Source organism: Rhinatrema bivittatum, chromosome 2 (genome assembly GCF_901001135.1).
Source record: "Rhinatrema bivittatum chromosome 2, aRhiBiv1.1, whole genome shotgun sequence".
NCBI lineage: Eukaryota > Metazoa > Chordata > Amphibia > Gymnophiona > Rhinatrematidae > Rhinatrema > Rhinatrema bivittatum.
In genome coordinates, this window is record NC_042616.1 from 142,427,640 (window position 1) to 142,438,738 (window position 11,099).

The following is an 11,099-nucleotide window of genomic DNA, read 5'->3' on the forward strand; positions in this document are numbered from 1 at the left end:
CATCCCTTTGGGTACCTTAGCAGGGGCGGCAGCAGAGGGGGGGGGGGCATGTCATCCTCGCCTATCCCTCACCTCGGGCAGCAGATTACCTTGAGCTGCTCCTAACTGCTAGCATTAGTTACCAATAAAGTTAAGTACTGCTCCTGCTCTGGGCTACCAACACTCTGAGCTACCTCCCACAGCCTGACATCATCATCAAAAGCCGGCTCAGTGTCGCATGTGCTAGCATGTCAAAGGAGACATTTTGAGCCTGGCCTATATTGATGATGTCAGGCTGGGGGAGGCAGCTCAGAGAGTTGATCACATGGCAGCAGAAAAATTTTTGATGCACCACCCACCAACTTCAGCAGCCACTCTACACCTCTAGGTTGGAGCATCAGTTGGTTTGTGCAACGATTTTCGGTTTAATAGAAAATATGTTTGTCCGGCCCAAGAGGATGAATGACAAGAATGGCAGGACTCCACCTTCTATTAGCTAGAGTTAACTCTTACTGGCTCTTACTCCATACAGCAGCAGGTACAAGTTTGATATCTTTTGTAAATCATTGATGACGTGCATTAGGCAAGGAGGATGTTTTTTGCTTAGCGTGCAAAAGGTCCCAGGTTCAAATCCCAGAGGAAGGTTGCAATTATGTTTTGGAAAAAAAAACCTTCCACATATGCCTCTTGCCATAAGCTTAGCATTTTGGAGGGTATCTGACGCTGCGCAAATGCCTACAGATTCTCCTCTGCAACTGTATTTTCTCCTTAGGAAAGATTTCATTGCCAGCAAGCACTATTTTTACTATTTTTCATTGCCAGCAAGCACTATTTTTGAAGCAGGAACGTTCATTTGGTTTTCTGAAAAGTATTGGCACTTGCTCTTGAAGAGTGGGCCAGTGGCGCAATGGATAACGCATCTGACTACGGATCAGAAGATTCTAGGTTCAACTCCTGGCTGGCTCGGGCATTCTTTTAGAACCAAAAAGTTACTAAGAGCCAAGAGTAACAGATAAGTATGAGAAAAAAAAAAAGTGCAGAGTGGGCCAGTGGCGCAATGGATAACGCATCTGACTACGGATCAGAAGATTCTAGGTTCAACTCCTGGTTGGCTCGGCCATTCTTTTAGAACCAAAAGGTTACTAAGAGCCAAGAGTAACAGATAAGTATGAGAAAAAAAAAAGTGCTGAACTTGCTAGGCAGACTGGATGGGCCGTTTGGTCTTCTTCTGCCGTCATTTCTATGTTTGTATCAGAGAGGAGAAAGTCTCACAGAGAACTAATTTCGCTCCACAGGGCTGGGTCTCCCTGCCGTAATGATAGGATATCCCTTCTCTATTTTCTGGATCTTTGCATTAAATTGAGAAGAGCACAAGTCATACCTGCTGGGAGTGGCTTGCATTTGAAAACTCTCCCACCCTGTCGGAACTGGAATCAAGTCATCTTTCTAGTCGCAGAATATTTCCATTCCAAAGCTAATGTTACGCACGATAATAACAACTCTTCTTCTTCAATCCTTTTATTAACATCAGAAAGCATGTTCCTTCCACTTAAAGGAATCTTCTCTCCACAGGGTCTTTAGATTGAATGGAAAGAATGTAAAAATGCTCACACGTATCCGATTGAGATACAAATCCATGCGTTGTAAAATCAGAAGATGATTTATGAAATAAGCACGCGGTGTCAGTTTCTTTAGTAAAGCTTTCCACCAATTGATCGGAAAGATAATTCTTCGGCAACATAGTCATAAAGGGATGATTGATTAGTCCAGTTTGCTCTCAGGCATGGGTGCCTGTAAAAAGTTACGTTCAAATGATAACGACTACCCGGTTGCAAGGAATAGTCGGTTTTAAAATGTCACTTTTTCAGCTCCGTATTTGCTGGGATTTTTTTCTTGTGCGTTAACCGTTTCATTGAGACTCTGGGATCCTCCTCTTCCTCTATCATTATCTCTTTCCTGTATCCCTTCCTATCTGTGACATCTCGCTAGGATATGTTACCAAGGAGCATTTTGCAGAGCATCTTCTGCCTCCCTCCCTTTCTCTTCTCCCTCCTTCCATCCTGAATCTAAAACTGCTTTGAAACTCCAAGCAATTGTGAGAGGGTGACAGGGAGACAGAGCACTTGATTGAGATGTTATCATCTGTGTGGAAAAGAGCCAGCTTCTAAATTATTGATGGGTACGTAGCCTGCATTGGGTGCGGCAGATGGGAATAAAAAGCCCCCAAAGGCTCCTGAGGGATCAGAAGCAAGGAAGTGTTGCAGCCAAATTGAGAAGAAGAAACTACTGTGATTTCTCTTGCTTGGGTGACTGTAGTGTGTGGATTTGTGCCGCTCGCTTCTGTATCGGTGCCATAATCCAGGGTCCGGCCCAAGAGGATGAATGACAAGAATGGCAGGACTCCGCCTTGTATTAGCTAGAGTTAACCCTGACTGGCTCTTACTCCATACAGCAGCAGGTACAAGCTTGATATCTTTTGTAAGTCATTCATTGCCTGCTACTCTACTTGTGCATTAGGCAAGGGGGATGTTTTTTGCTTAGCGTGCAAAAGGTCCCAGGTTCAAATCCCAGAGGATGATGGCAATTATGTTTTGGAAAAAAAACCTTCCACTTATGTCTCTTGCCATAAGCTTAGCATTTTGGAGGGTATCTGACGCTGCGCAAATGCCTGCAGATTCTCCTCTGCAACTGTATTTTCTCCTTAGGAAAGATTTCATTGCCAGCAATCACTATTTTACCTACAGAATCCTCCTATTACTCGGAGGAAATCCCTGTCGCAATTTTTCTATCTCCCTGCAAGGAAAATGGAAGATGACTCACCAGAAAAATTCACGTATCAGAATATTCACTAAAAGGGAGTTTCCACTGTAGCACAGGGATCCTTGCCCTTTGCCAGCAAGGAAGCAACGCAAGGTAATAAAAATGCAAAAGCGATCCCATTCTCTTATTTTTATTTACAAATGAAGAATTTGATATTTTTCGCATTTGGGTTTACAAAATTCAGCAGTGAGCAAGGAGCCAATCTGAGGCTCTAAATAGCAGCATTTGGCTTCAGACTCTCTGGAGGAGCCTCACTGCTGTGTCTCAAGTAAGCAGGGTTACCACCTGGCTGGAGTTAAGCCTGACAGGCTGATCCACTTCTGCATTTGCCTTATTGCAGCTCTGGCGCTTGCAGTTGCAATTTTTCCTGGAAAGGCAGGACTACAGCTCCTTAGATTCAGCGAGTCTACGCTCAGTTTCTCACGGTTGGCTTGGTTTTGGTGGCAATCCAATTCACATGGGACATAGCACTGATACCGTTCCAGAAATCTTGAATTCACAGGAAACCCTAACTGCTTTGGAAGGCAAGGTCAAGGGCAGGGTAGGGGAGAAAGGAAGGAATGTGCTTTCAGGCTTCGGGGAGATCAAATCCATTCCATCACTGTGGGAGTACTGTGACATTACGAAAGGACTGCTCTAGGAAAAGGTCCTTGCAAGGGCCTAAGCCCCAAGCGGCAGCAAAACTCTTACTGCGTCTCAAGAGAAATCATAAAAACATGAGTCAAGGCAAAGCATGCTGCCAGTGCCCATTGTGAGCCCTGCACAGGAAACAAGCTGGTGATGTCATAGAGGCATCTGCATATTGCCATTAATTCCCAAGAAGCATCAAAACATTCTTGTCCCCTTCTCAGGTCTTGCGCATTGATTTCATCAATGGAAGCTGAGTTCTCAGACTCCTTGCAATGCTGTGTTGGAGAAATAGCTGTTGGTTGAGATGAGAGAGCATTCCCTCCCCACCTCCCTGACGGGCCTGGTTGCCCCGATGTAGAAAGATGACCACAGAAGGAGTTTTTATAGAGGTTGACTCAACCTCAATTTTGTGCTTGCTTTGGCAGCACATATACTAAAATTGGAACGATACAGAGAAGATTAGCATGGCCCCTGCGCAAGGATGACACGCAAATTCGTGAAGCGTTCCATATTTTGGTCTACGACCCCCTATGTTTTGACCGAAAATATCTCATTTTCCCAAGTGCAGAAGCAGGAACGTTCATTTGGTTTTCTGAAAAGTATTGCCACTTGCTCTTACCGAGTGGGCCAGTGGCGCAATGGTTAACGCATCTGACTACGGATCAGAAGATTCTAGGTTCAACTCCTGGCTGGCTCGGGCATTCTTTTAGAACCAAAAAGTTACTAAGAGCCAAGAGTAACAGATAAGTATGAGAAAAAAAAAAGTGCAGAGTGGGCCAGTGGCACAATGGATAACGCATCTGACTACGGATCAGAAGATTCTAGGTTCAACTCCTGGTTGGCTCGGCCGTCATTTCTATGTTTGTATCAGAGAGGAGAAAGTCTCACAGAGAACTAATTTCGCTCCACAGGGCTGGGTCTCCCTGCCGTAATGATAGGATATCCCTTCTCTATTTTCTGGATCTTTGCATTAAATTGAGAAGAGCACAAGTCATACCTGCTGGGAGTGGCTTGCATTTGAAAACTCTCCCACCCTGTCGGAACTGGAATCAAGTCATCTTTCTAGTCGCAGAATATTTCCATTCCAAAGCTAATGTTACGCACGATAATAACAACTCTTCTTCTTCAATCCTTTTATTAACATCAGAAAGCATGTTCCTTCCACTTAAAGGAATCTTCTCTCCACAGGGTCTTTAGATTGAATGGAAAGAATGTAAAAATGCTCACACGTATCCGATTGAGATACAAATCCATGCGTTGTAAAATCAGAAGATGATTTATGAAATAAGCACGCGGTGTCAGTTTCTTTAGTAAAGCTTTCCACCAATTGATCGGAAAGATAATTCTTCGGCAACATAGTCATAAAGGGATGATTGATTAGTCCAGTTTGCTCTCAGGCATGGGTGCCTGTAAAAAGTTACGTTCAACTGATAACGACTACCCGGTTGCAAGGAATAGTCGGTTTTAAAATGTCACTTTTTCAGCTCCGTATTTGCTGGGATTTTTTTCTTGTGCGTTAACCGTTTCATTGAGACTCTGGGATCCTCCTCTTCCTCTTTCATTATCTCTTTCCTGTATCCCTTCCTATCTGTGACATCTCGCTAGGATATGTTACCAAGGAGCATTTTGCAGAGCATCTTCTGCCTCCCTCCCTTTCTCTTCTCCCTCCTTCCATCCTGAATCTAAAACTGCTTTGAAACTCCAAGCAATTGTGAGAGGGTGACAGGGAGACAGAGCACTTGATTGAGATGTTATCATCTGTGTGGAAAAGAGCCAGCTTCTAAATTATTGATGGGTACGTAGCCTGCATTGGGTGCGGCAGATGGGAATAAAAAGCCCCCAAAGGCTCCTGAGGGATCAGAAGCAAGGAAGTGTTGCAGCCAAATTGAGAAGAAGAAACTACTGTGATTTCTCTTGCTTGGGTGACTGTAGTGTGTGGATTTGTGCCGCTCGCTTCTGTATCGGTGCCATAATCCAGGGTCCGGCCCAAGAGGATGAATGACAAGAATGGCAGGACTCCGCCTTGTATTAGCTAGAGTTAACCCTGACTGGCTCTTACTCCATACAGCAGCAGGTACAAGCTTGATATCTTTTGTAAGTCATTCATTGCCTGCACTCTACTTGTGCATTAGGCAAGGGGGATGTTTTTTGCTTAGCGTGCAAAAGGTCCCAGGTTCAAATCCCAGAGGATGATGGCAATTATGTTTTGGAAAAAAAACCTTCCACTTATGTCTCTTGCCATAAGCTTAGCATTTTGGAGGGTATCTGACGCTGCGCAAATGCCTGCAGATTCTCCTCTGCAACTGTATTTTCTCCTTAGGAAAGATTTCATTGCCAGCAATCACTATTTTTACCTACAGAATCCTCCTATTACTCGGAGGAAATCCCTGTCGCAATTTTTCTATCTCCCTGCAAGGAAAATGGAAGATGACTCACCAGAAAAATTCACGTATCAGAATATTCACTAAAAGGGAGTTTCCACTGTAGCACAGGGATCCTTGCCCTTTGCCAGCAAGGAAGCAACGCAAGGTAATAAAAATGCAAAAGCGATCCCATTCTCTTATTTTTATTTACAAATGAAGAATTTGATATTTTTCGCATTTGGGTTTACAAAATTCAGCAGTGAGCAAGGAGCCAATCTGAGGCTCTAAATAGCAGCATTTGGCTTCAGACTCTCTGGAGGAGCCTCACTGCTGTGTCTCAAGTAAGCAGGGTTACCACCTGGCTGGAGTTAAGCCTGACAGGCTGATCCACTTCTGCATTTGCCTTATTGCAGCTCTGGCGCTTGCAGTTGCAATTTTTCCTGGAAAGGCAGGACTACAGCTCCTTAGATTCAGCGAGTCTACGCTCAGTTTCTCACGGTTGGCTTGGTTTTGGTGGCAATCCAATTCACATGGGACATAGCACTGATACCGTTCCAGAAATCTTGAATTCACAGGAAACCCCAACTGCTTTGGAAGGCAAGGTCAAGGGCAGGGTAGGGGAGAAAGGAAGGAATGTGCTTTCAGGCTTCGGGGAGATCAAATCCATTCCATCACTGTGGGAGTACTGTGACATTACGAAAGGACTGCTCTAGGAAAAGGTCCTTGCAAGGGCCTAAGCCCCAAGCGGCAGCAAAACTCTTACTGCGTCTCAAGAGAAATCATAAAAACATGAGTCAAGGCAAAGCATGCTGCCAGTGCCCATTGTGAGCCCTGCACAGGAAACAAGCTGGTGATGTCATAGAGGCATCTGCATATTGCCATTAATTCCCAAGAAGCATCAAAACATTCTTGTCCCCTTCTCAGGTCTTGCGCATTGATTTCATCAATGGAAGCTGAGTTCTCAGACTCCTTGCAATGCTGTGTTGGAGAAATAGCTGTTGGTTGAGATGAGAGAGCATTCCCTCCCCACCTCCCTGACGGGCCTGGTTGCCCCGATGTAGAAAGATGACCACAGAAGGAGTTTTTATAGAGGTTGACTCAACCTCAATTTTGTGCTTGCTTTGGCAGCACATATACTAAAATTGGAACGATACAGAGAAGATTAGCATGGCCCCTGCGCAAGGATGACACGCAAATTCGTGAAGCGTTCCATATTTTGGTCTACCACCCCCTATCTTTTGACCGAAAATATCTCATTTTCCCCAAGTGCAGAAGCAGGAACGTTCATTTGGTTTTCTGAAAAGTATTGCCACTTGCTCTTGCCGAGTGGGCCAGTGGCGCAATGGATAACGCATCTGACTACGGATCAGAAGATTCTAGGTTCAACTCCTGGCTGGCTCGGGCATTCTTTTAGAACCAAAAAGTTACTAAGAGCCAAGAGTAACAGATAAGTATGAGAAAAAAAAAAAGTGCAGAGTGGGCCAGTGGCGCAATGGATAACGCATCTGACTACGGATCAGAAGATTCTAGGTTCAACTCCTGGTTGGCTCGGCCATTCTTTTAGAACCAAAAGGTTACTAAGAGCCAAGAGTAACAGATAAGTATGAGAAAAAAAAAAGTGCTGAACTTGCTAGGCAGACTGGATGGGCCGTTTGGTCTTCTTCTGCCGTCATTTCTATGTTTGTATCAGAGAGGAGAAAGTCTCACAGAGAACTAATTTCGCTCCACAGGGCTGGGTCTCCCTGCCGTAATGATAGGATATCCCTTCTCTATTTTCTGGATCTTTGCATTAAATTGAGAAGAGCACAAGTCATACCTGCTGGGAGTGGCTTGCATTTGAAAACTCTCCCACCCTGTCGGAACTGGAATCAAGTCATCTTTCTAGTCGCAGAATATTTCCATTCCAAAGCTAATGTTACGCACGATAATAACAACTCTTCTTCTTCAATCCTTTTATTAACATCAGAAAGCATGTTCCTTCCACTTAAAGGAATCTTCTCTCCACAGGGTCTTTAGATTGAATGGAAAGAATGTAAAAATGCTCACACGTATCCGATTGAGATACAAATCCATGCGTTGTAAAATCAGAAGATGATTTATGAAATAAGCACGCGGTGTCAGTTTCTTGAGTAAAGCTTTCCACCAATTGATCGGAAAGATAATTCTTCGGCAACATAGTCATAAAGGGATGATTGATTAGTCCAGTTTGCTCTCAGGCATGGGTGCCTGTAAAAAGTTACGTTCAAATGATAACGACTACCCGGTTGCAAGGAATAGTCGGTTTTAAAATGTCACTTTCTCAGCTCCGTATTTGCTGGGATTTTTTTCTTGTGCGTTAACCGTTTCATTGAGACTCTGGGATCCTCCTCTTCCTCTATCATTATCTCTTTCCTGTATCCCTTCCTATCTGTGACATCTCGCTAGGATATGTTACCAAGGAGCATTTTGCAGAGCATCTTCTGCCTCCCTCCCTTTCTCTTCTCCCTCCTTCCATCCTGAATCTAAAACTGCTTTGAAACTCCAAGCAATTGTGAGAGGGTGACAGGGAGACAGAGCACTTGATTGAGATGTTATCATCTGTGTGGAAAAGAGCCAGCTTCTAAATTATTGATGGGTACGTAGCCTGCATTGGGTGCGGCAGATGGGAATAAAAAGCCCCCAAAGGCTCCTGAGGGATCAGAAGCAAGGAAGTGTTGCAGCCAAATTGAGAAGAAGAAACTACTGTGATTTCTCTTGCTTGGGTGACTGTAGTGTGTGGATTTGTGCCGCTCGCTTCTGTATCGGTGCCATAATCCAGGGTCCGGCCCAAGAGGATGAATGACAAGAATGGCAGGACTCCGCCTTGTATTAGCTAGAGTTAACCCTGACTGGCTCTTACTCCATACAGCAGCAGGTACAAGCTTGATATCTTTTGTAAGTCATTCATTGCCTGCACTCTACTTGTGCATTAGGCAAGGGGGATGTTTTTTGCTTAGCGTGCAAAAGGTCCCAGGTTCAAATCCCAGAGGATGATGGCAATTATGTTTTGGAAAAAAAAACCTTCCACTTATGTCTCTTGCCATAAGCTTAGCATTTTGGAGGGTATCTGACGCTGCGCAAATGCCTGCAGATTCTCCTCTGCAACTGTATTTTCTCCTTAGGAAAGATTTCATTGCCAGCAATCACTATTTTAACCTACAGAATCCTCCTATTACTCGGAGGAAATCCCTGTCGCAATTTTTCTATCTCCCTGCAAGGAAAATGGAAGATGACTCACCAGAAAAATTCACGTATCAGAATATTCACTAAAAGGGAGTTTCCACTGTAGCACAGGGATCCTTGCCCTTTGCCAGCAAGGAAGCAACGCAAGGTAATAAAAATGCAAAAGCGATCCCATTCTCTTATTTTTATTTACAAATGAAGAATTTGATATTTTTCGCATTTGGGTTTACAAAATTCAGCAGTGAGCAAGGAGCCAATCTGAGGCTCTAAATAGCAGCATTTGGCTTCAGACTCTCTGGAGGAGCCTCACTGCTGTGTCTCAAGTAAGCAGGGTTACCACCTGGCTGGAGTTAAGCCTGACAGGCTGATCCACTTCTGCATTTGCCTTATTGCAGCTCTGGCGCTTGCAGTTGCAATTTTTCCTGGAAAGGCAGGACTACAGCTCCTTAGATTCAGCGAGTCTACGCTCAGTTTCTCACGGTTGGCTTGGTTTTGGTGGCAATCCAATTCACATGGGACATAGCACTGATACCGTTCCAGAAATCTTGAATTCACAGGAAACCCCTAACTGCTTTGGAAGGCAAGGTCAAGGGCAGGGTAGGGGAGAAAGGAAGGAATGTGCTTTCAGGCTTCGGGGAGATCAAATCCATTCCATCACTGTGGGAGTACTGTGACATTACGAAAGGACTGCTCTAGGAAAAGGTCCTTGCAAGGGCCTAAGCCCCAAGCGGCAGCAAAACTCTTACTGCGTCTCAAGAGAAATCATAAAAACATGAGTCAAGGCAAAGCATGCTGCCAGTGCCCATTGTGAGCCCTGCACAGGAAACAAGCTGGTGATGTCATAGAGGCATCTGCATATTGCCATTAATTCCCAAGAAGCATCAAAACATTCTTGTCCCCTTCTCAGGTCTTGCGCATTGATTTCATCAATGGAAGCTGAGTTCTCAGACTCCTTGCAATGCTGTGTTGGAGAAATAGCTGTTGGTTGAGATGAGAGAGCATTCCCTCCCCACCTCCCTGACGGGCCTGGTTGCCCCGATGTAGAAAGATGACCACAGAAGGAGTTTTTATAGAGGTTGACTCAACCTCAATTTTGTGCTTGCTTTGGCAGCACATATACTAAAATTGGAACGATACAGAGAAGATTAGCATGGCCCCTGCGCAAGGATGACACGCAAATTCGTGAAGCGTTCCATATTTTGGTCTACACCCCCTATCTTTTGACCGAAAATATCTCATTTTCCCCAAGTGCAGAAGCAGGAACGTTCATTTGGTTTTCTGAAAAGTATTGCCACTTGCTCTTGCCGAGTGGGCCAGTGGCGCAATGGATAACGCATCTGACTACGGATCAGAAGATTCTAGGTTCAACTCCTGGCTGGCTCGGGCATTCTTTTAGAACCAAAAAGTTACTAAGAGCCAAGAGTAACAGATAAGTATGAGAAAAAAAAAAAGTGCAGAGTGGGCCAGTGGCGCAATGGATAACGCATCTGACTACGGATCAGAAGATTCTAGGTTCAACTCCTGGTTGGCTCGGCCATTCTTTTAGAACCAAAAGGTTACTAAGAGCCAAGAGTAACAGATAAGTATGAGAAAAAAAAAAGTGCTGAACTTGCTAGGCAGACTGGATGGGCCGTTTGGTCTTCTTCTGCCGTCATTTCTATGTTTGTATCAGAGAGGAGAAAGTCTCACAGAGAACTAATTTCGCTCCACAGGGCTGGGTCTCCCTGCCGTAATGATAGGATATCCCTTCTCTATTTTCTGGATCTTTGCATTAAATTGAGAAGAGCACAAGTCATACCTGCTGGGAGTGGCTTGCATTTGAAAACTCTCCCACCCTGTCGGAACTGGAATCAAGTCATCTTTCTAGTCGCAGAATATTTCCATTCCAAAGCTAATGTTACGCACGATAATAACAACTCTTCTTCTTCAATCCTTTTATTAACATCAGAAAGCATGTTCCTTCCACTTAAAGGAATCTTCTCTCCACAGGGTCTTTAGATTGAATGGAAGGAATGTAAAAATGCTCACACGTATCCGATTGAGATACAAATCCATGCGTTGTAAAATCAGAAGATGATTTATGAAATAAGCACGCGGTGTCAGTTT

At 44.4% G+C, this 11,099-nt stretch overlaps 11 non-coding genes across 11 annotated transcripts; all 11 read left to right on the forward strand.

Moving 5' to 3' along the window:
* Positions 1–872: 872 nt before the first annotated feature.
* Positions 873–945, forward strand: TRNAR-ACG. The gene has a single exon. It is a non-coding gene; the product is annotated as a tRNA-Arg (tRNA).
* Positions 946–1,022: 77 nt separating this feature from the next.
* Positions 1,023–1,095, forward strand: TRNAR-ACG. Its single transcript has one exon. It is a non-coding gene; the product is annotated as a tRNA-Arg (tRNA).
* Positions 1,096–3,838: 2,743 nt separating this feature from the next.
* LOC115086351 lies at positions 3,839–3,945 on the forward strand. Its single transcript, XR_003855237.1, has one exon. It is a non-coding gene; the product is annotated as a U6 spliceosomal RNA (small nuclear RNA).
* A 108-nt stretch (positions 3,946–4,053) lies between these two features.
* TRNAR-ACG lies at positions 4,054–4,126 on the forward strand. Its single transcript has one exon. It is a non-coding gene; the product is annotated as a tRNA-Arg (tRNA).
* A 76-nt stretch (positions 4,127–4,202) lies between these two features.
* On the forward strand, positions 4,203–4,275 carry TRNAR-ACG. Its single transcript has one exon. It is a non-coding gene; the product is annotated as a tRNA-Arg (tRNA).
* A 2,629-nt stretch (positions 4,276–6,904) lies between these two features.
* On the forward strand, positions 6,905–7,011 carry LOC115086352. The gene has a single exon (XR_003855239.1). It is a non-coding gene; the product is annotated as a U6 spliceosomal RNA (small nuclear RNA).
* Positions 7,012–7,120: 109 nt separating this feature from the next.
* On the forward strand, positions 7,121–7,193 carry TRNAR-ACG. Its single transcript has one exon. It is a non-coding gene; the product is annotated as a tRNA-Arg (tRNA).
* Positions 7,194–7,270: 77 nt separating this feature from the next.
* On the forward strand, positions 7,271–7,343 carry TRNAR-ACG. Its single transcript has one exon. It is a non-coding gene; the product is annotated as a tRNA-Arg (tRNA).
* A 2,745-nt stretch (positions 7,344–10,088) lies between these two features.
* LOC115086354 lies at positions 10,089–10,195 on the forward strand. The gene has a single exon (XR_003855240.1). It is a non-coding gene; the product is annotated as a U6 spliceosomal RNA (small nuclear RNA).
* A 108-nt stretch (positions 10,196–10,303) lies between these two features.
* TRNAR-ACG lies at positions 10,304–10,376 on the forward strand. Its single transcript has one exon. It is a non-coding gene; the product is annotated as a tRNA-Arg (tRNA).
* A 77-nt stretch (positions 10,377–10,453) lies between these two features.
* TRNAR-ACG lies at positions 10,454–10,526 on the forward strand. Its single transcript has one exon. It is a non-coding gene; the product is annotated as a tRNA-Arg (tRNA).
* Positions 10,527–11,099: the final 573 nt, after the last annotated feature.